General features: G+C 31.8%; 1 pseudogene; it reads right to left on the reverse strand.

Annotated features, from left to right (window-relative positions):
• Positions 1-1,356: 1,356 nt before the first annotated feature.
• Positions 1,357-3,149, reverse strand: LOC117911692 (annotated as a pseudogene).
• Positions 3,150-21,664: the final 18,515 nt, after the last annotated feature.

The following is a 21,664-nucleotide window of genomic DNA, read 5'->3' on the forward strand; positions in this document are numbered from 1 at the left end:
TGGGTAGGTTTCATGGATTTAAGACAATTTTTTTTGTCCAATTAGTCTTAAGCACAATTTTTCCATAAACCTTATACGATTAAATTTCAAATCAAAGAAAAATGATATGTATTAAATCAAAACCGTACGACAAAATAATCAAATTAACAGTACTAAAATATGGAAAGTTATGGTCACTCTACCATTTATCAATTATTCTCGAATGTCATACGGTTATTGTATCTCTCGCATTACGCCATTTATATATTTTCAATACAAGTCCACCTATAACATCGTCCCATCCGACTATTATATCTTTCACATCATACCATTTATATACTTTCAAAATGGGTCTACCAATACCAATGTTGAAGTATAGCTTCTACCATAAATATTAATAGATGCTAAAAATGATGTAACATTTAAGCACACTATTATTTTATAAATATAAAAAAATAATATTATTAATCAAATGGTGTGATGTATATCTTTTCATGTATAATTATTTATATTATTGTATCTTAATTTCATTTATTTATACTTCATTCAATCATCCAAATTTTGTTGTACAAATTTAATAGCAATTGATACGACTTTGATAGGGGCCAACATTTTGTCATTTCCTTCAAGTTTATTCACACCATTTTTGACTTATTCGTCGGACGTTATAGTGCTACAAATGGATGAAGACAACAAGTAAAATAAAAATATCGACAATAGTAATGACATGTAAAACTTAAGAGTCCTTTCAAGGACCATTCTAAATATATTCAATCAATCACCCCTCACGTTAAGCTGCTTGTAGTTTATGTCAATGTAAATCATTTCTTATCCACATGTCCTGAAATTGGTGGGTACACAAATTTATTGTGTCATCAATGAAGTCTGTATGAAGATAAGTAGCTTGTCGGCATGGGGTGATAGGACCCACCTCCCCAACCCCCTTTAATTTGTGTTGGGTTTTTTCACAAAAGCAAGGTCGAGCTGTGCTTGGCTTTTGCCACTGGCCACCGTCCTAGGTCAATGAAGGGTCAATTTGCCCTTGGGGTGAAGGCATCCCCCAATTCAGAAGAAAAGGAGTAGGACCCTGTTCAGTGGAGGACTCCTTTTACTTTTATTCATCAAACAAGCTTACTTTTCTTAAAGCATTGCCATTTTAAAATTTTAAAAGCCCCTTTTTCCTTTTCAATTTTTCTAAAAATCGTTTGAAAAATCCTCGACCATTTAGCACGCATTTAGTGGAGTACAATTCGATGATGGTTACTGATGTGGAATTATAGTGGTTGAAGTGGAAAATTATAAAATATTAATTAATTATTATGAAAAAAAAAAAAAAAAACGGAGTATTCAGTAGGACTGTAGGAGTCACTTGCTAAATTTGTCAGAAGCTTAGAAGGATACTAATTTTATTATCACAATGGCACATTCTTAGGGAAGAACTGAAATGAAACCAGTACAGAATATATATGGAATTATTTGGTTGCAGGCATGAAATGGAAGGGGGGAAATATACATAGGAGCATTACAGGAAAAGAAAAATATACATATAAGAATTAAAGGATTATGGCCATGTTTGAAGAGAGAGAGGCTCACAGTCGATGTGGGATGAGGGTACCATAGGTTCGCAGAGCGGGGGGCTTGGAGGATGAAGGAAGACGGCTTGGGTACCTACCACAAGGGACTTTGATAAATGACTTGGGATCAGGGCATTGCCTGACTTGGGAGAAGAAATGAGAACAGACATGCTCTGGTTTCTGCTGTGGAAGTCCCAAAATGCAGTTCATCCTCACGTCCAGTTTCTTCTCCGTTATCAATTTTCGGCATTTGGGGCCAACCTGAGTGAAATAGTTGTGTGAGAGAGACAGGTTGTAGAGGTTGGGCAGCTCGCAGAGAGTTTCAGGGATAGGCCCGTAGAACTGGTTTGCGGCCAAGTTAAGGATCTGAATGCTGTCCAAGCAGCCGAATGAATGCGGGATTGGGCCAGTTAACTGGTTGAAACCAACGTCAAACACTGTGGCGTCTTTCAAATATCCTATCTCGTAGGGCAAGCACCCTGACAGCTGGTTGTTGAGGAAAAGGACCTCGAGAAGGTTTTTGGATCGGCCGACGCTGCGTGGGATGGGGCCTGTAAACTTGTTGTTGGCAAAAGTAAGGTAAAGGGCCGGCGTGTCCCCTAGATTTTCCGGGAGCTGCTGTATGAAATTGTTGTCATTTATGAAAATAACGTCCACATCTAGTATGAAGACGTGCGGCGGAACCACGCCAGAGAATGAGTTGAACCGGAGGTCCAGGAAGGTGAGCTGCTTGGCGGCGAGGACTTCGTATGGGAACTCACCATGTAGCTTGTTGTTGCTCAAGTCCAGCTCGTAAAGGTATCGGAGTTTTGTAGTGTCAATTTTGGGGATGCGACCGATGAAGTTGTTGGAATTGGCGTGGAAGATGGTTATGTCTGGTAACCCGTTAAGGAAGCCGTCAAGAGCGAGGTTGGGGCCTCCGAACTTAAAGCCATTGAAGTCTACTCCGGCGACTGCATTCAGTTTCTTGTCCGGGACAATATTGCAGACGAAGCCCTTGAACTTGCAAGGATTGTTGCCCTTCCATCCCTTGCTGATATTAAAAGGATCGTCCGTGATTTTGGCTTGGAATATCCTGATTGCTTTTAGAGCAATTTTAAGTCTCGCATTGCGATCGACTGGTGGACGAGGACGAGGCGGAGGCGGAGGAGGAGGAGGAGGTGGAGGAGGAGGAGGAGGAGGGGGTGGAGGGGGAGGGAGGGGGGAGGGGGAGGGGGAGGTGGAGATGGAGGTGGAGGTGGAGGTGGAGATGGAGGTGGAGGTGGAGATGGAGATGGAGGTGGAGGTGGAGATGGAGGTGGGGGGCATTCAGGCTCAGGAGGGGGAGGTGGAGGAGGACAGCCTTCTTCATACTCAGGAGGTGGACTATAGCCACCGCCAATTATAATCTCAAACCCTTCCCTTTTCACCACCCCACCATCATCCGCAGCTACATATCGCCGCAACAAACCCCAATCAAGAAACAATGCCCAAATGAGAAAAATGGAACAGAAAGAAATTGTGTTTCTACCCATTCTCTTCTCTCTCTCTCTGCTGTTCACTCCACAGAAAAGAGAGAGGAAGGAAGATATAAAGAAAGTGGGGAAGACTCGGAGGAAGGAAGTCAAGGTTCACGGGGCAGCACATGTTTCGTGGCTAAAAGACTTGTCTAGGAGTGAGGGTGTGGGTTGGGCTTTCATTTTCCGAGGGAGACATTTTTCACTCACTACCGCTTTGTCACTTGATTCCTTCTATTATTTTATTTTGGTATCAATGCTGGCAAGTGTGGGTAGGTTTCGGCAGCCCTCCAGGATTTCAAAACCCATTGATTACAACTATCTCCCCCTCTTTCCTACTTCAACATCTACTGCTGCACTCCAACTTCAGGACAGTGTCAGAAAACTTCAGAAATTTAATTTTCCATTCACTTCAACTTCAGAGGACAGTGTAAGAAAACTTCAGAAATTTAATTTTCCCTTCACTTCAACTTCAGACTACAGTGTAAGAAAACTTCAAAGTAGTTTAATCATTGACATAGATAATAATTTTTATTTAAACATATTGTAACCATGAGAAAGTATTCTCATGGTTATGAAATATTTTACCATGTGCTACTGTTTTTCTCCAAGAGAAAAGCTTTCAATTTTTGTTGTAATCTCAAACTCTAATGCTATAATATGTAGAAACTGTTGATTTAATGAATAATTTGGAACCATTTGTCAGTATACATACAAATAGAAGTTCCTTTTAATCTTCAAGGAAAATATAGGATTGAATTGAAATAATATAATTAATTCCAAGAATGAAGTGCAACCTCTATGGTTTTCGGATTCTTCTAAGAATAAACTTGTCTTGTGTCTTGACTTTTAAACTTTGACGTGTCTTGAGATTGAGCTTGCACATTGGTGTGTCTTAAGCCAAGTTTGGACCTTGATGTATCTTGAGACTAGGCTTGGATCTTAATATGTCTTAGGTTAGGCTTAGAATTTGACTTGACTCATGTTAGTTGAAGTTACAAATACTTAATATCGGATTGAAGATGCCTCAAACTTGATGCTTGAATCTTTAAACTTGATATTATGATACAACTTGGGTAAAAGAAAGGAAAATTGATAGAACTTTATTTTTGAAAGTTCTACTTATAAAAATAAAATAGTAACGGGATGATTTTCCCTTTCCACTTATAATACCTATTAAATAAGAAAAAACAAAGCACCTCATGCCCATGATTTCAGCAATCTAGATCTTATTTATCTCCCTAATTTAAGCATCCTAAAATTAGGATGATCAACTAATTCTCAAAATTTTTTCCCTAATTTACTACCTTAATTATAGAAAGGTACATGACACTCCCTTCCCCTTGAAAAAACATCGTCCTTAAGGTTTGAAGTGAGGACAAAGATAGTTGAGTGGTTCCCAATCTTCCCATGTGGTATCCTTTGGAAATGAATTAGACCGGTAAACTACGACTTGATTTTTGGGGTAGTTGTTATGTTTAACAACACAACGATCCATAATTGCAAATGGGTTAAATAAGACTTATCCATCATCGTTAACTAGTTATAACTCGTGTTCCAAAACTAATTGTTAGTCAATCTTCTTCTTTAGGCAAAAAAGCTTGAAAAATAAGGTGAATTTTTGTACGAAAGAGATAGCATTAAACGGTAAGCAATAAATCCAAGACAAGTGAGAACTTGAAAAGGCTTATAAAATTAGGAAGAAAGCTTTTAGTTTTTGTGGAATGCAAAAAAAGATTGTCAATATGGTTGGAGGGAAAGATACATCATATCCCCCACCTCAAAAGATATTTCATAACAATGTTGGTCAGCTTATTGCTTCATATGGTGCCGAGTCTTCTTTAAATTTTCTTTCAACATCCATATCATGGCTTTGCATTTCTTCAACTCTTGGTCAATAGCTATCAGGTTATACATTAGTTAAGAAGAAATAGGTTAGCCATAAATTATTTCATATGATATAAGTTTAGTGGTTGCCTGGAAAGAAATATTGAACCACCATTTTGCCAAAGGAAGCTAATGAGATCACTTTTTTGGGTAATCATAAGTGATGCAACGAAGATGATTTTCCAAACAACGATTGATAATCTTTGTTTATCCATCTGATTAATAATTTTCCTCCAATGAAGACTTAGAGAAAAGAAGTCAAGGTTCATAGGGCAACACATGTTTTGTGGCTAAAAGACTTTCTCTAAAAGTGAGGGTGTGGGTTGGGCTTTCATTTTCTGAGGAAGACATTTTTCACTCACTACTACTTTGTCACTTGATTCCTTCCATTATTTTTATATCAATGCTTGCAAGTGTGGGTACGTTTTGGCAGCTCTCCAAGCTTTCATGGTTCATTGATTACGACCATCGCCCTCCCTCATTCCTACTTCAACATTTACTATTGCACTTTAGGGATTTAATTTTTCCTTCATCCTTCACTTCAACTTGAAAGGGTAGTGTAAAAAAAACTTCAAAGTAATTTAATCATTGATATAGGCACTAATTTTTATTTGAACATAGTGTACAAGTATTTTCATGGTTATGAAATATTTGACCATGTGCTATTGTTTTTCTCTAAGAGCAAAGATTTCAATTTTTGTTATAATCTCAAACTCTAATGTTATGATTTGTAGAAATAAACTTAATGAATAATTTGGAACCATATTTAAGCGTACACACAAATAGAAGTTCTTTTTCATTTTGAAGGAAAATATGCTATTGAATTGAAATAGTATGATTAATTCAAAGAATAGAGTGCATCCTTTATGGTTCTCGAATTCTTCTAAGAATAAACTTGTCTTGGGTCTTGACTCAGTTTAACATTTTAAGTGTCTTGAGATTGAGCTTGCACTTTGGTGTGTATTAAGCCAAGCTTGGACCTTGATGTGTCTTTGACATGTCTTGGGTTAGACTTGGAATTTAGCTTGACTCATGTTCATCGAAGTTACAAATACTTAATATCAGATCGAAGATGCCTCAAACTTGATTTTTGAATCTTTAACTTGATATTGTGAAACAACCTAGTAAGAAGAAAGAAAAATTGATATAACTTTATTTTTTAAAGTTCTAAAAAAAAAAATACAATAGCTAGATGATTTTTCCTTTCACTTATAATACTTATTAAATAAGAAAAAAAAAAAAAAAACCTTATGTTCATGATCTCAACAATCCTGATCTTATTTATCTCCCTAATTGAAACATCCTAAAATTAGGATGGTTAACTAATTCTCAAATCTTTTCCCCAATTTACTACTTTAATTATATACATAACATTCCATTCCCCTTGAAAAACCTTGTCCTCAAAGGTTTGAAGTGAGGAAAGTGATAGTTGAGTGGTTCCAAATTTTTTCATATGGCATCCTTTGGAAGGGATTGGATTAGTAAACCAAGACTTAAGTCTTGGTGTAATTGTTATTGTTAGAAAAATTAGGTTAATCCAACCTATGGTAATCACCCTATAAGGGGGATGAATAGGGTGATAGTCTCTTTTTGCTAATTTAAACTATGTGGATGTAAGAGACAATTATATGCAACTATATAATAAACAATATAAAGACAATTGCATATAAATTAAAAGAGTAAGGAATAGAGAATGCAAACACAAGATTTTATAGTGGTTCGGCGCAACCTGACCTACATCCACTCTCCTCTAGCTTCAATCCCAAGCTTGAGGTTCCACTAATTCAAGGCTTCCAAACCAAGCCTTCAAATAATACAATTAGATTATGGTTTCAATTCACCCTCTTGGACTTTTGGCTCCAAACACCCTTTACACTTCTCAAGAGATATTCCACTCTTGAACAACCTCTCAAGTGATACCCCACCCTTGAGAAACTTTCTCTCAAAGATTTACAAATAAATGATCTCACAAAATCCTAGTATAAAAACTTTAAGCTCAAATGATACAAGAAAACTAGGATTGAATAGTGCACTAAAGATATGTAAGTTTTAGAACAATGGTGCATTCAAAAACACTCTTCCAAGGCTCAAATATATTCAAGAAAGGTTTAGAAAGGTTAAGTTTTTTAAACAATGAAGATTGGAGCCTTTTTATAGAAGAGAAAAGCCAAACTAGCCATTTGGGGGTTTGACCGGTCGAGTTAGGGGTCGACCGGGAAGAGAAGGCCACTGGGAGAGAGAGAAAGTTTTTGTCATCCCTCGACCGGTCCTCGACCGGACGAGGTCAACCGGTCGACCGGTTCCTCAATCGGTTGAGCCGTTTTTTTGGCTCAACAATCAACTTTTTCAACTTAAAACCTTTTAAAACAAGTTTGAAAAACATTTAACACAAGGTTTTAGTTGAAAACATGAAATCATCTAATTCTTAAAATATTTAAAACAAAATAACTCTTGAATGATTTTGGTGCATAAGTAAATAATGTAATGCATGAAAATCCTAGTGCATCAACAACCTTACAAAGAGATCTTATGAAACTTGGGTCTTGAAAAATACTTCTTTTTGAGGTAGTCTTCTTCTTTATGATTTCTCCTTGACTTGATTTGTCTTTGTGATTGCCACTTTGGAAATCATCTTGCCTATTCACACTTGAAATATAATCATTAGTTCTAAACCTTATTTTGTTATCATCAAATTCAAGATTAACCAAACCTTATGTTTAACAACACGACAATCCATAATTGCAAATGGTTTAAATAAGATTTATCTATCGCCGTTAACTAGTGACAAATTCATGTTTCACAACTAATTGTTCGCTAATCTTCTTTTTAGGTAAGGTACATGAAAAATAAGGTGAATTTTGTAGGAAAAATGCAGTGGGGGAAAAGGCAGTGCCAAATGATAAGCAACGAATCCAATATAAGTAAGAACTTGGAAAGTCCCATAAAATTAGAGAGAGTTTTTTTTTGTTTTTGTAGAATGCAACAAAAGATATACCATATTCCCCACCTCAAAGGATTTCTCATAACAATGTTAATTAGCTTGTTGTTTCATATGGTGTTGAGCCTTCTTTAAAATTTTTTTAAGCAACCATATTATGGCATTGCATTCCTTCAACTCTTGGTCAATAGTTGTCAAGTTATACATTGGTAAGTTAAGAAGAATGAGGTTGGCCATAAATTATTTCATATGGTGTAAGTTTAATGGTTGCTTGAAAAGAAATGTTGAACTACCATTTTGCTAAAGTGAGCTAATGAGATCACTTTTTGAGGCAATCACATGTGATGTAACGAAGATAATTTTCCAAAAAATGATTAATAATCTTTGTTTGTCCATTCAATTAAAGGGCAAAGCTCATGCACAATTGAGTGCCTTGAAAATAAAAAAAAAAGTATTCCATAAGGTATTAATGAAAATGAGATCTCTAATACTAACAATAATGGTAAGCATGCTATGTAAATGGGAAACAGAGTCCATAAAAAGTTTAGCAATATCCCTAACCAAATAAGGATGATTTAATGCTACAAAGTAGTTGTAATTGCTTAGTCGATCAACCACTACAAACATGACATCATTTCCTATTGAACGAGAAAGCCCTTCAATGAAGTCCATTGAAATGTCACTCTAATTTCTAGTAGGGATTAGAAAGAAGTTGAAGCAAACCTAGAAAGACCAAATTTTCAAATTTATTGTGTTGGCATACGTCACATTTAGCGACATGATATTGGACATCTCCTTTTAATCTCAACTAATAAAATCCTCACTTGATTTGATGATAAGTCTTGTAAAGCCCAAAATGTCCTCCAATGGGAATGTTTTGATGTTTATATAAAATTGCATTTTTGAGGGAAAAAGTTGTGCCTAAGACAAAATGCCCCTTGTACTTGAGTTGATCATTTGTCCAAGCATATCCATACTTGAATTGTGGATTGAGTTTGAGTGCATTGATTAGTGACTGTGGTTAAGACTTTTGTTACCATTCCTCTCTTAATATATCAAGCCAAGTAAAAATAGGACTTGATAGAGCCATTGGTTGTCCATAAGAAAATTGTGAATAATTGTTGGAATTTTCTAGAATGGAGGAAAGTGCATTAGCTACTTTGTTTTCCATGCCACTATGATAAACAACTTCAAAGTCTTAACCCATTAATTTAGATAGAAAACACTATTGTGTGGGGGTGTTGATTATTTGTTCCAACATATACTTCAAGCCTAAATGATTTGTCCAAATTTTAAAATGATGTCAATCAAGGTAGGAATGTCACTTACAAACTATGAAAACCACTACCATAAGTTCTTTCCTCATATGTGAACATGCGAAGGCTTTTATGAGATAATGATTGATTAACAAATGCTATTAGATGCTCTTCTTGCATTGGAACAACTCCAAGTCCCACACCTAATGTATCACATTCAAAAATAAATTTTGTTAGAAAAATTAGGCTAATCCAACCTATGGTAATCACCCTAAAGGGGGGGTGAATAGGGTGATGGTCTCTTTTTGTAAATTTAAATTATGTGAATGCAAGAGATAATTATATGCAAATATATAATAAAATAATATAAAAGAAATTGTATATAAATTAAGAGAATAGAGAAAAGAAAATGCAAATACAAGATTTTTATAGTGATTCAACACAACCCGACCTATGTCTACTCTCCTTTAGCTTCAATTCCAAACTTGAGGTTCCACTATTTCAAGGCTTCCAAACCAAGCCTTCAAGTAATACAATTGGATTATGGTTCTAATCCACCATCTTGGACTTTTGGTTCCAAGCACCCTTTACAATCCTCAAAAGATACCCCACTCTTGAACAACCTCTCAAGTGATACCCCACACTTAAGAATCCCTAAGTGATACCTCACACTTAGATTTTTCCTCTCAAAGATATACAAATAATTTTATAAAATCCTAGTACAAAACTTTAGACTCAAATGATACAAAAAAAAAGTATGATTGAGTGATGCACTAAAGATATGCAAGTTTTAGTACAATGGTACACTTAAAAACACTATTCCAAGGCTCAAATATATTCAAGAAATGTTTAGGAAGGTTAAGCTCATGAAACAATTAAGATTTAAGCATTTTTATAGAGGAAAATGTCAAACTGGCCATTGGGGGTTCGACCAGTCAAGCTGGAGGTCAACCGATTGACTAGCCGTTAGCATTTAATGCTTGGCAGGTGACCGTCGGACCTTGACCGCCCCTTGACCGGGCCTTGACCGATTGAGATTCAACCTTGACGGATGAACAACCATTGTGGAAGAGAGATAATGTTGTTTTGCACACCTCAACCAGTTGAGATGGGGGTCGATCGATTCCTCATCTTGTTCAACTAGCTGAGCCGTTTTTTGCTAAAAAAACCAACTTTTTTAACTTAAAACCTTTTAAATGAGTTTGGAAAACATTTGACACAAGGTTTTAGTTGAAAACATGAAATCATCCAATTTTAAAATATTTAAAACAAAATAACTATTAGATGATTTTGGCGCATAAGTAAATAATGTAATGCATGAAAATCCTAATGCACCAACAACCTTAGAAAGAGATTTTATGAAACTTGGGTCATGAAAAACACTTCTCTTTGAAGTCTTCTTTTTCTTAATGATTTCTCTTTGCCTTAATTTGTCTTTGTAATTGCCACTTTAGAAATCATCTTACCTAATCACACTTGAAATATAATCATTAGTTCTAAACATTGTTTTGTTATCATCAAAACTGAGATTAACCAAACCTTGATTTCACAAATTTCTTACAAAAATTTAACAAGACAAGAACAGGTGCATGCAAATGTCAAAGCTTTCTTTAAGGAATTAAATGCAACTTCAACTTCCATAGTCCATCTAAATTGATCTTTTCCTAGGAGCATAGTGAGAAGTTAACTAATTTTTCTGAAATTTTGAACAATTTTTTTGTAGTAACCTATGAGTCTAAGAAAACCTCACAAACTCTTCAATGTTGTGGGAGTGGGTCATGCAAGCATATCGACAATTTTTGTTGGATCTATAGAAACCTCATCCTTAGAAACCTAGTGCCCTAAATACTCTATTTGTGATTGATCGAAGAAGCAATTAAATTTCTTGGCAAAGAACTTATGTTGTTGTAAGGGTTATTTGGTTATATGGATTAAAATAACCCCCATATTTGCAAATATAACCCACCCTAATAAAGTAGAAAGGTTGACCTAATTGAGACAAAAATACCCCTCATTTTTCTCTCCAAGATAACTTTCCTTTTCTCTTTATTTTTATAATAAATTAGGTTTTTATTTTTTTATTTGGTCAATGATTGCTCATTCTCTTTGTTTTCCTGCAAAGAAGAAGCCTAAGTTCTCACCATTGTTTTATTTATTTTTCATTCTTGGTCATGAAAAAATGAAAAAAAATGTAAGCAACCAACAATTTCTTTTTTAATTATCATTTTATTTCTTTCTGTTTTCTGAAAATTCAAAATCTCATTTCACCATTGTATGTAAAAAACAGAGACTCCATTGTTAGTTATGAAACAGTGAAAAGTCCATTCAAAAGAAGTTGAAAAGATTTATCTATATGGCAAGGTCAAATACTGGTAAGCAGTAAATCACATGCATGAAAAATTATTATGGTTTTAGTATTGCTCATATGATTAATACCCATTGTAGTTATATATTGTTTCTTTGGATCTTTAATTTGTGGGAAGTGTTGCATTGTTGCATTGAACAATAAATTTTATTATTTGTTAGGTTTAACTTAACATAAGTTGAGTTTATGTGTTGTTATTCAAAGCAAAAGTCTATTTTTATATAACTATACTGAAAATTGAAATTGAATTGTTGACATATTATTATGTAGTGAGTTATTTAATAAAAATATAAATATATGTTTTAAGATTTATTACATAGTTTATAGTTGAAACTTAATAAAAGTATATCTTATGTTATACTATTTCATTCTTAATATGATAGTTTGAAATATTTATTTTTGTATTCATTGATGAAGTAGGAATAATGCTTTTGTATAAAGAGAATTTGGTATAAGATGAGAACACATATCACTTTAAAGGAAGTGAAAGTGAAGACATTACGGTGAAGAAGAATATATCATATCATGAATTAATGAGAGTTGTGTATTGCATTCTTCAACTAGATCTGATTGAGTTGTGTATTGCATTCTGGAAGACATCTATTGTAGAGTTATGCTATCACTAAAAAATTGGCGACCAGCGGGAAGACTAAGAAATGAGAGAATTCATTCAAGTGAAGAGGTTAAGCACACACAGTGTTGTGATTATAGACATAATTGAAAAACATACAAACAACCAATCCCATTATATTCTAGAGATAAACATAGTTGTGTCAATATTATTGAGAGCAATATCAACATCCAAGAATTATCCTTGCAACCAATTCATCAATCACTTTAATAATGTTACCATAAAATTTCCTTTTTGGGGATGATTTAACTATGTATATATATATAGGGTCATGAAGGAATTTGTGAACCTATTTTTTTGTATATGTTTAAAGCAATTTTTTTGAATGATGGATTGAAATTTTAAGTTAATGTTTTAGTTTTATCATATAAATTAATTGGTTATGTTTAATTATGGTTAAGTTGACAGTCATTGCATTAACATAAACTTAACTATTATTGACTTGCATTAACAAAGAACTTAACCACAATTAAGTTCAAAGTCAAAATTTCCATCTAAACTTAACAATGGTTGAGTTGCATTAACAAAGAACTTAACCATAAATAAGTTTACAGTCGGAATTTTCACCTAAACTTAACAGTGATTGAGTTTCATTAACAAAGAACTTAACCATAATTAAGTTCATAGTCAGAGTTTTCATTTGAACTTAACAATAATTGAGTTGCATTAATAAATAATTTAACCACAGTTAAGTTCATAATCACAATTTTTGCTTTTTTCATTCGCAATTAGGATTTTTGCTTTTTCACCACCATTTTTAAAATTTTTCTCTTATTATAGACGAGAGAATAAAATGAGATGAGATCATTTTTCTAATGATTGGGGATGAAACAGAGAATAAGAGGATAGATGAAAATTTTTCTAGGGCTTTTGAAGTAAAGATGAGTTTTTCATTCTGTGCACCAAATGAAGAGAATGAAATAGAAAGAGAATATGAAAAATGGGGAGTCGTTCTATAAATGAAGTAGAAGAGAAGATGAGCTTTCCATTCTTGTACCAAAAGAAGATAATGAAGTAGAAGAAGATGATAAGAAATTTTTTACAATTTCTAAAGGAAGAGATGAGAAGTTGTTTTGTAAAAGGTTAAATGAAGCAGAAGAAGATAAGTTGTAAGTGTTAAAGGGAAATAAAAGAAATGGCATTTTTGTCTCAATCAACGATTTTTTTTACTTTTTGACCGGTGGGTTAGATTTACAAATATGGGGTTATTTTGACCTATTTAACCAAATAACCCTTGTTGTAATACCTCCAAGTTAATGAATAAATGATCCAAATGCATTTCCTAAGTGTATCTATAAATCAATAAATCATCAAAAAACATAAGAATAAATTGACGAAGATAAGGTTGAAATACCTCATTCATTAGACTTTGGAACGTAGTTGACACATTTGTTTAGGCAAATGACATGACAAAGAATTCATAGTGACCTTCATGATTACAAAAGTTTATGTTAGGAGTGTCTTAAGGATGAACTCGTATTTAGTGATAGCCAACGTGCAAATCCAACTTTGAAAAATATTATGCTCCATGTAGTTCATCAATCTATTAGTATAGGAAATTTATCCTTGATGGTTTCCTTGTTTAAGACTCGATAATCAAAACTCATACACCAAATGCTATCTTTCTTATGGAATAAGAGTACTAGGAGTGAAAAAGAACTTACACTTAGTCAATAATACCAACCAACAACATTTATCTCACAATCTTCTTAATTGGACTTTTTTGTTTTTGTTTTTTTTTTTTTGGCATAGGGATAACAATAAGGTCGAACGTTTGTGGGGTGGGTTTTGGATCTTAATGGAATCATATGTCATGGGATCATCATAAAGGTAAACCATGAGGTTTTGTAAAATCAATCTCAAACCATGGTTTTCAAGGTTGGTTGATGTAAGCTCTTGTTGAATAGAAAATAGCTGAGTAATCAAACCATGTCCTAATTTCCCAATTGTTTTCCTTATTTGTATCAACCTAATAAAATTGATTTCACCACCTATAGCACCCCGTAGAACATGTTGTCAATTATTGAATCAAAATTTTATTTTTAGTTGACAAAAGTTCCACATAATAGGACCCATATTAGTAAGTCATTGAACCCCTAAAACCATGTCACAACCTCCAAGATAATAAGTGAAAATTAATAGAAAATGTAGCGCCTTGCATAACCCATTCCAACTATTGACACATGTCCTTACTCAAAATTTTAGAACCATTTGTAACAATTATCAACAAGGAATTAGTTTCAAGAATATGACAAATAGTCCTTTTGGAGACATTGGGGTCTAAAAAATTGTGAGTACTACAAGAGTCAATTAAGATACTAATAGGCTTCTTCTTGATGAACTTTTTTAACTTGCATAGTTTGGTAAGACAATGAACCTAAAAGTGTGTGGATAGATATCAAAGGCTCTTCTAAATCTTTATTGTTGTCAAATTATTGATCCTCGATTTCATTCATCTTTTTCTTTTTTGTTTCATACTCTCATTCTAATAAATAAATCTATCATTTTTTATACTAATAACCTAACATGTACTTTTCTTCACAATATTAGTATAACCCTTTAGCATGTTTGTCATTAATTTTTGCCTACGAAATTCTCTTAATTGGTGGTAAGGAATTTTATGTCTTTGATTTGAATAGTTTCTCAATTAACGAGATCAATTTCCATTGCATTTGATTGCAAGCCTTTTGAAGCATAGAGTTCATAGTTTCCTTTTGTAGCAAGGTTGAAACCCATAGTCTACACAAGTGTTGTTGGTTTGAACATGGAGACTCTATTTTGAATTTCTAGTTGTAGCATACTTATGAAACAACTAATAAAAAATTCCTTAATAAGCCTTTTTATTCTACTCACAGAGTGCCTCAAACTCTAGCTTATATTGTTTTACATTGCTAATTGTTGTAGCTTAGTTAGTTTCCTTATAGTCTCTTTATATGCACTAGGTCCATAATGTTGTATAACATACTTTAAGAAAATTTGCTGCAAAACTTGTGTATTAGTTATCTCATTATTTTGAATCCAATCAAGGATCATACCTTCCAAATTAATGGAAGCCACATACACCTTGTCTTTTTTTGCCACTCCATGGTAACAAAAAGACCTTTCGTATTTGAAAACCCATTCTTGAGGGTCAGTCCCAACAAATTTTGGAAAATCAATTTTATCATACCCAACTTGAAAGTTGTTATTATAATTGGGGTTTGTCTTGTTGTTATTGTGGTGTGAGGTTTCACTAGGATCTAGTTGATAGGTCGCAAAATTGTTACTAATTTGATCATTCTTTAAATTCATTGTTGTCATCCATTCTCACAGCTCCTTCAAGGCTTGCATTTGTTGTTGGATCACTTTAGAATGAGAATATGGATTGTCACGTAGTTGCTTCAATGCTTCTTCAATCCGCTTTATTTCTTGCCCTCTAGTTCCTTCCGCCATTTGGAAACAAATAGGACCACCACTTTGACACCAAATGATATAACTCGAGAAGAAGAAGAATAGAAAATTGATAGAACTTTATTTCTATATATATATATATATATATATATATATATATATATATATATATAATAGTTAAATGATTTTTCCTTTCACTTATAATACTTATTAAATAAGAAAAAATAAAGCATCTCATAACCTTGATCTTAACAATCCATACCTTATTTATCTCCCTAATTGAAACATCCTAAAATTTGGATGGTCCAGTGATTCTCAAATCCTTTATTCAATTTACCACCTTAATTATAGGAAGGTATATAACATATCAAAGAATCTTCAAACTTGATTTTAAAGAACCTTCAAATCTTCAAATTTAAACTTGAAGAATCAAATATGAAGATAAATGACAAGGCTTGAAAAGCTTGGACTTTATTCTTCTACCATCTTTTGACTTGTCCTGCTTTGGAATCAAGGATTGAAAATATCATATTTAGATAGTTTTCTAATTTCTTTGAAATATTATCCTTAAAAGACTTTAGTAATGTTAACCCTTTAAAATATTATTTTAAATTTAAAATAATATTTGATAAATTTAAAATAATATTTGATAAATTTTAAAACAAATATTATTTTATTTATTGATAAGATTTAATAATTACTTTTTTAATTATTAGATCACGTCTGATGTTAAAACTTTTATATAAAAAAATATACATTTATCTTCTACCCTTAAGAATCACTTTCAAAAATTTTAAAATTAGAAATATTTTTCTATACTTTAATTTTTTAAATAAATTTTAAAAACTATTATTTTTTATGGTAACTCTTTAACCATTCTTGGAGTTGTTATAATTTTCTATTTTTAAAAATGAAAAACAAAAGGCATAAGAAAAGGATCGACCCTCTTTGTCCACGACCAATCACTTTTTGCCTTGTTCTTTGCAGCCCCCTCTAATCAATCATTTTTCCCTTTTCAAGTGTTGAATGATGAATACCACACCCATGACATCCCCTCTCCAATTTAAGCAAAAATTTATTTCAAATCTTCACTACAATCTGTATGAATAAGGAGGCAAGACATGTCAAGAAGCCAGTAATCAAGTTCTGCATTGAGGGTACAGTTTCACAAAGAAGAGGGAAAGGAAATATGTGTATTTCACCAGTGTCCCAAGAATATACAGTGAATTTCAACCACCAAATATACAAATAAAATTTATTTTAAAAATATTTTTAAAAAAATGTTACAAATATTTTACGATTTGATAACTGTTTTCGAAAACGATTCTGAAAAATAACTTTTTAAAATTATTTCATAATGTTTTGTAAAATATAAGTTTGTTTGGAACTTAAAATATTTTTAACTTATTTTTCACATTTTTAAATATATTTTAAAAATAATTTTTATATCCAATATTTTATTTTTAATCATTCTACATATATAATTATTTAAAAAAAAACCATAAAAAAATAAGTAAAAATAATCTAAAATAACTAAAAAAATGTTCTTTAAAGCATTTTGTTTTTTTGTTTTTAGAACTACAGATAGAAAATAGTTATTAATTGTTAAACATATTTTCCTTTTTTTGTTCTGGATAATGAAAAACTATTCTTAAAAACAGTTTTCAAATAAAGCCTAATATATTTTGAAATAGAATTTTATTTTATAAAATAATAAAAATAGTTTTAAAAATGTTTTAAAAAACTATTTTTAAAAACAATTGCCGATGATACCCGATGCTACTTTTCTGATTTCTAGTTGCAAATAAACCGAAAGCTAAAACATACAGGACCCACATCATCTTGCCAATTGATAGGACGACCTCATTCTGCAAAAGTTCCATGTGAATTATTAAACCTCGACAAGGAAACAGATTCTTGTCACATAGACGCTACACTACCCTCCATCTTCCGAAAGATCCTCACGAGATAATCCTACTGTTTGTATTTGTTCAGCGACTTGCCAGGCTGATGGGGCACCCAATATGCTTCCAACATATGAGCTGTTTCCACCTCAAATAATTTGGCACCAAAAGCAGTGTGCAGTTCATGGGTGCCCACAATAGAAAACAACAGTTCTCACAAAAATTTAATGTTCATTAGGATAGCCGATTTTACAGGTTGGGGTGTGACTGTTTTTACAAATGTCTGTTACGAGGCCTCACATTGGTTTATGTAACTTTTGATTAAAGGGAGAAAGGGAATGTATAAATGAAGATGGTGACGAGGTACAGTTACCAACCGTCTAGGCAGGCCATGGGTCTCTCAAATCTCCCGTGACATTAACGAACTACCTTAGCACATCCGCAAGTAATTCGTACTAAAGATGTGACATAGCTAATCTAATGGTCCCCATCTAAGATTATACGGTATTTTTCGGTATCTATCATAAAACATCACTAATAAAGTATTTATCAATACTTACTAGTGATGTAAAAATAAGGTACCGATATGGGCGTATCCGGTCATAGTATGTCATCGAAAGAGAGATTTTAGTTTGGCACCACCTCTAAAAAGGTACTCTTCCAACTCGGTATCAAGCCCATGACCTAACTACCGACATTGTTGTACCGACAAACTATAAGTCAAATCAAGCCCATGACGTAATCGTCGGTAGTGCTACTAACAAACTACGTTGCTTTTTTGGTGTTTTGCCAAAAAGCTTGCAAACAGCTCGTGATGACACATGACCTCCTTGTTTCACATACATGACCGCTATATAAAATAATGTTCTCCCTTGCATGAAAAACCCAAGAAAAAAGACTATAAAAAAAAAAATGCATCACCACTTATTATAAACTATCATTAATCCGATAGGGTATAACTCAAGTCTCATTATTTTGTATATTAATCTCATTTCGTTGTTCTTTCATCTCATCATTTGTATTGTGATCTTACTTCCTCATATCTTAATTATATTTTTTATACTTTCATCTTATTTAGTTATACTTTTATTTAACAGTTCAAATTGTACTATATACTTTTAATGACTCGGATTATAAGTTAGATAAATACTAATTTGGAACCTTATTATTTTTCAATCCATTATTCTTTTTTCCTTTTTTTTTTTTTGGAATACATGCTAAAGATGAAGAATCGCTATTTAACTAAAGAATTAATTGGTTAAAAGGAATGAAATAATCCCTAATTTTGTGAATCTAACTTTTCTCATATTTTTACTTGAAAAATAATTTATTTTGGACATAAATGTTATTTATAATTTCAAGTATTTACATGTAGGATTTAAAAGAAATGATTATTTTTACAAGAAAAAAATGAAGACATTTTTATCAAAATAAAACTAAAAAAAGGATGGAGGGTTAAATTTTAAAATTTTGATTAATAGAAATTACTAATTAATTTAATTTAATATAATAAAAATGAAAAAGGTAAATGTGGACATAAAGAATTATGAAAAATGAAAAGAAGATGTTGAAGTGGACATGGCAAGATCGTGCACTTGGTAACACGATCTAGACAAGTTGGTCCCTTGTGGGTTCGTCTTCTTATAAACATGAACCTTATGCACTTGGCATTACGACCAATAAAGCACATAAAATTCATACACTGGTATCACTAGTTGTTGTCATCATGTCACAAGCAATATAAACTTTTATATTGACCATAACACGAACCGCTCATATTGTCTTTAACGCGGGATGGCCATATTAGCACTAACATAGGGAAATCTGTCCTTAGCAAAGAATTCTTTTTAGTTATAAAAACAATCTGTAAGAGAACGATACATGTAAAATCTATCCCTAAGGCCATGTTTGGTTGGTCCAACCAAACGTAGGAGAAGATTTTTTTCATAGCACTCTAGATGCTATTAAATACAAATATATATATATTATTATTAATTTGGTATGGTAATGATTTTAAATCATTTGGAAAAGAAGAGATTGAGGTTATATGATTGTTTTATTTTTAATAAGAAATAATTATGATTGGATATGAATGGAATAAACGATGATATAAGTGGTATTTTACTTTTTTCAGTGAAGAAAAATGGAGGAATGATTAATATGTTGATACTGATATCATACAATTTCCAACTGGCCCAATTGACCACATGAGCCGCCCCAACCTCCTCCACATTGGACTTATTTCGAACCTGGGCCCAAACCTTCCCCACAACTGGCCCGTTCCTCAATTGAGAGAAAATAGCACTGGTCCAATGAAGATAAGGGGTTAAAGCTCATGATCCATTCTCCACAATTGACTAGGAACTTGAGACTTGAGAGACTTACTACTCTCGCTGTTAGTTGAAGTTTTTGGAAATACTTTCAAAAATCAGTTTTTAGAAATAATTTTTAAAAACAGTTTTTTAGTATTTTTATAAGCAAAATGTCTTGAGAATTTAATTCAAAAAAAAAAAAAAATCTTGTTCTTTGTCTTTGAAATTTGTTTTATGTTTGAAATTTATTCTTAGACCTTATAGGTTATTTCTGGAAAGCATTTTCTAAAATAGAAGTCTGTTTGAAAACCTAGAATGTTAGGAAAAGTGGGTTTTGATTCCCTAATATGAAAATATATGAAAAAATGAATCCCAAATTTTTAAAAAATAATTTAAAATACATGCATTTTTTATTGAATCATCTAATTATTCCGTAAAATATCCATTTTAGTTACCATGTCATCAACATCAACTGAAAACAAAATTCCTCTGCTTAAATGTTTCCATTCCTTTTAGATTTATTAATAGTATTATTATAAGTTATTTGGGTTTTTTTTTCACTACTTCTAATGTCCACACTCTTCAAATTACCTCACCTTTGCTATGAGATGTTTGTTCATAGAGAAAAAAAAAAAAATAAGTCACCACTTTTCCTAAGATGTTTTAGAGGAAAAAAAATCATAAATAATAATAATAATAAATGTAAAAAAAATATTTACATAGAGAAGTTTAGTATTCAATTGATATTAATGACATGACAAGTAAATAAGCATTTTAAGAAATAATTAAATGACTCATTAAAAAGTGCATGAATTTCAAATTATTTTCAAATAGATGAAGATAATACTTATTTAAAAATTTTGGAGTTTTTTTTTCCATATGTTTTTATAGTAGTGAGTCAAAACCTATTTTTCCCTACAATGTTCTTAATTGAAAATGTATTTAATATATTTTCTTTGTTTTAAAAATACATTTTTTCACGTAATATCTTTATACATTTTTGAATCATTTTTCATATTTATATAATTATTTTTTAAAACAATAATTTTTTTTAAAAAAAAGTTAAAATAACTAAAATATGTTCTCTAAAAGCACATTATTTTTTTTATTTTTAATAACAAAAATTATTTTCTATTTTGTATTGTTAAACTTGTTTTCTTTTTTTTTTTCTAGAAAATAGAAAATTATTTTAAAAAATAATTATCATACAGGGTCCTACCCTAAGCTAGCACAAAAAATATGAAAAACACTTGAAATTTATACTAAAAAGTTATCTTATTTTGAGGACAAATTCTTGAAAAAAAAAATTGTTAAAAAAAATATCAAAGTTATTTTTAGAATTGAATAAGTGTTTTTCATTCTATTAAAGTTTGGTAATCCGAATTTTATTTAATTCGACCCAAAAAGTTTGTAATACGACCTATATAATGAAGAAAAATTATGAGATTTTTAGTTATACTTTTATTTAACAGTTCAAATTGTACTATATACTTTTAATGACTCGGATTATAAGTTAGATAAATACTAATTTGGAACCTTATTATTTTTCAATCCATTATTCTTTTTTCCTTTTTTTTGGAATACATGCTAAAGATGAAGAATCGCTATTTAACTAAAGAATTAATTGGTTAAAAGGAATGAAATAATCCCTAATTTTGTGAATCTAACTTTTCTCATATTTTTACTTGAAAAATAATTTATTTTGGACATAAATGTTATTTATAATTTCAAGTATTTACATGTAGGATTTAAAAGAAATGATTATTTTTACAAGAAAAAAATGAAGACATTTTTATCAAAATAAAACTAAAAAAAGGATGGAGGGTTAAATTTTAAAATTTTGATTTTCAATGGTCATTTTAATCAAATAAGCCTTGATCAAAAAGTGTTGCAAATAATTTTAAAAGAGAGGTAGTAGAAATTACTAATTAA

This window comes from Vitis riparia, chromosome 3 (genome assembly GCF_004353265.1).
Source record: "Vitis riparia cultivar Riparia Gloire de Montpellier isolate 1030 chromosome 3, EGFV_Vit.rip_1.0, whole genome shotgun sequence".
Lineage (NCBI taxonomy): Eukaryota > Viridiplantae > Streptophyta > Magnoliopsida > Vitales > Vitaceae > Vitis > Vitis riparia.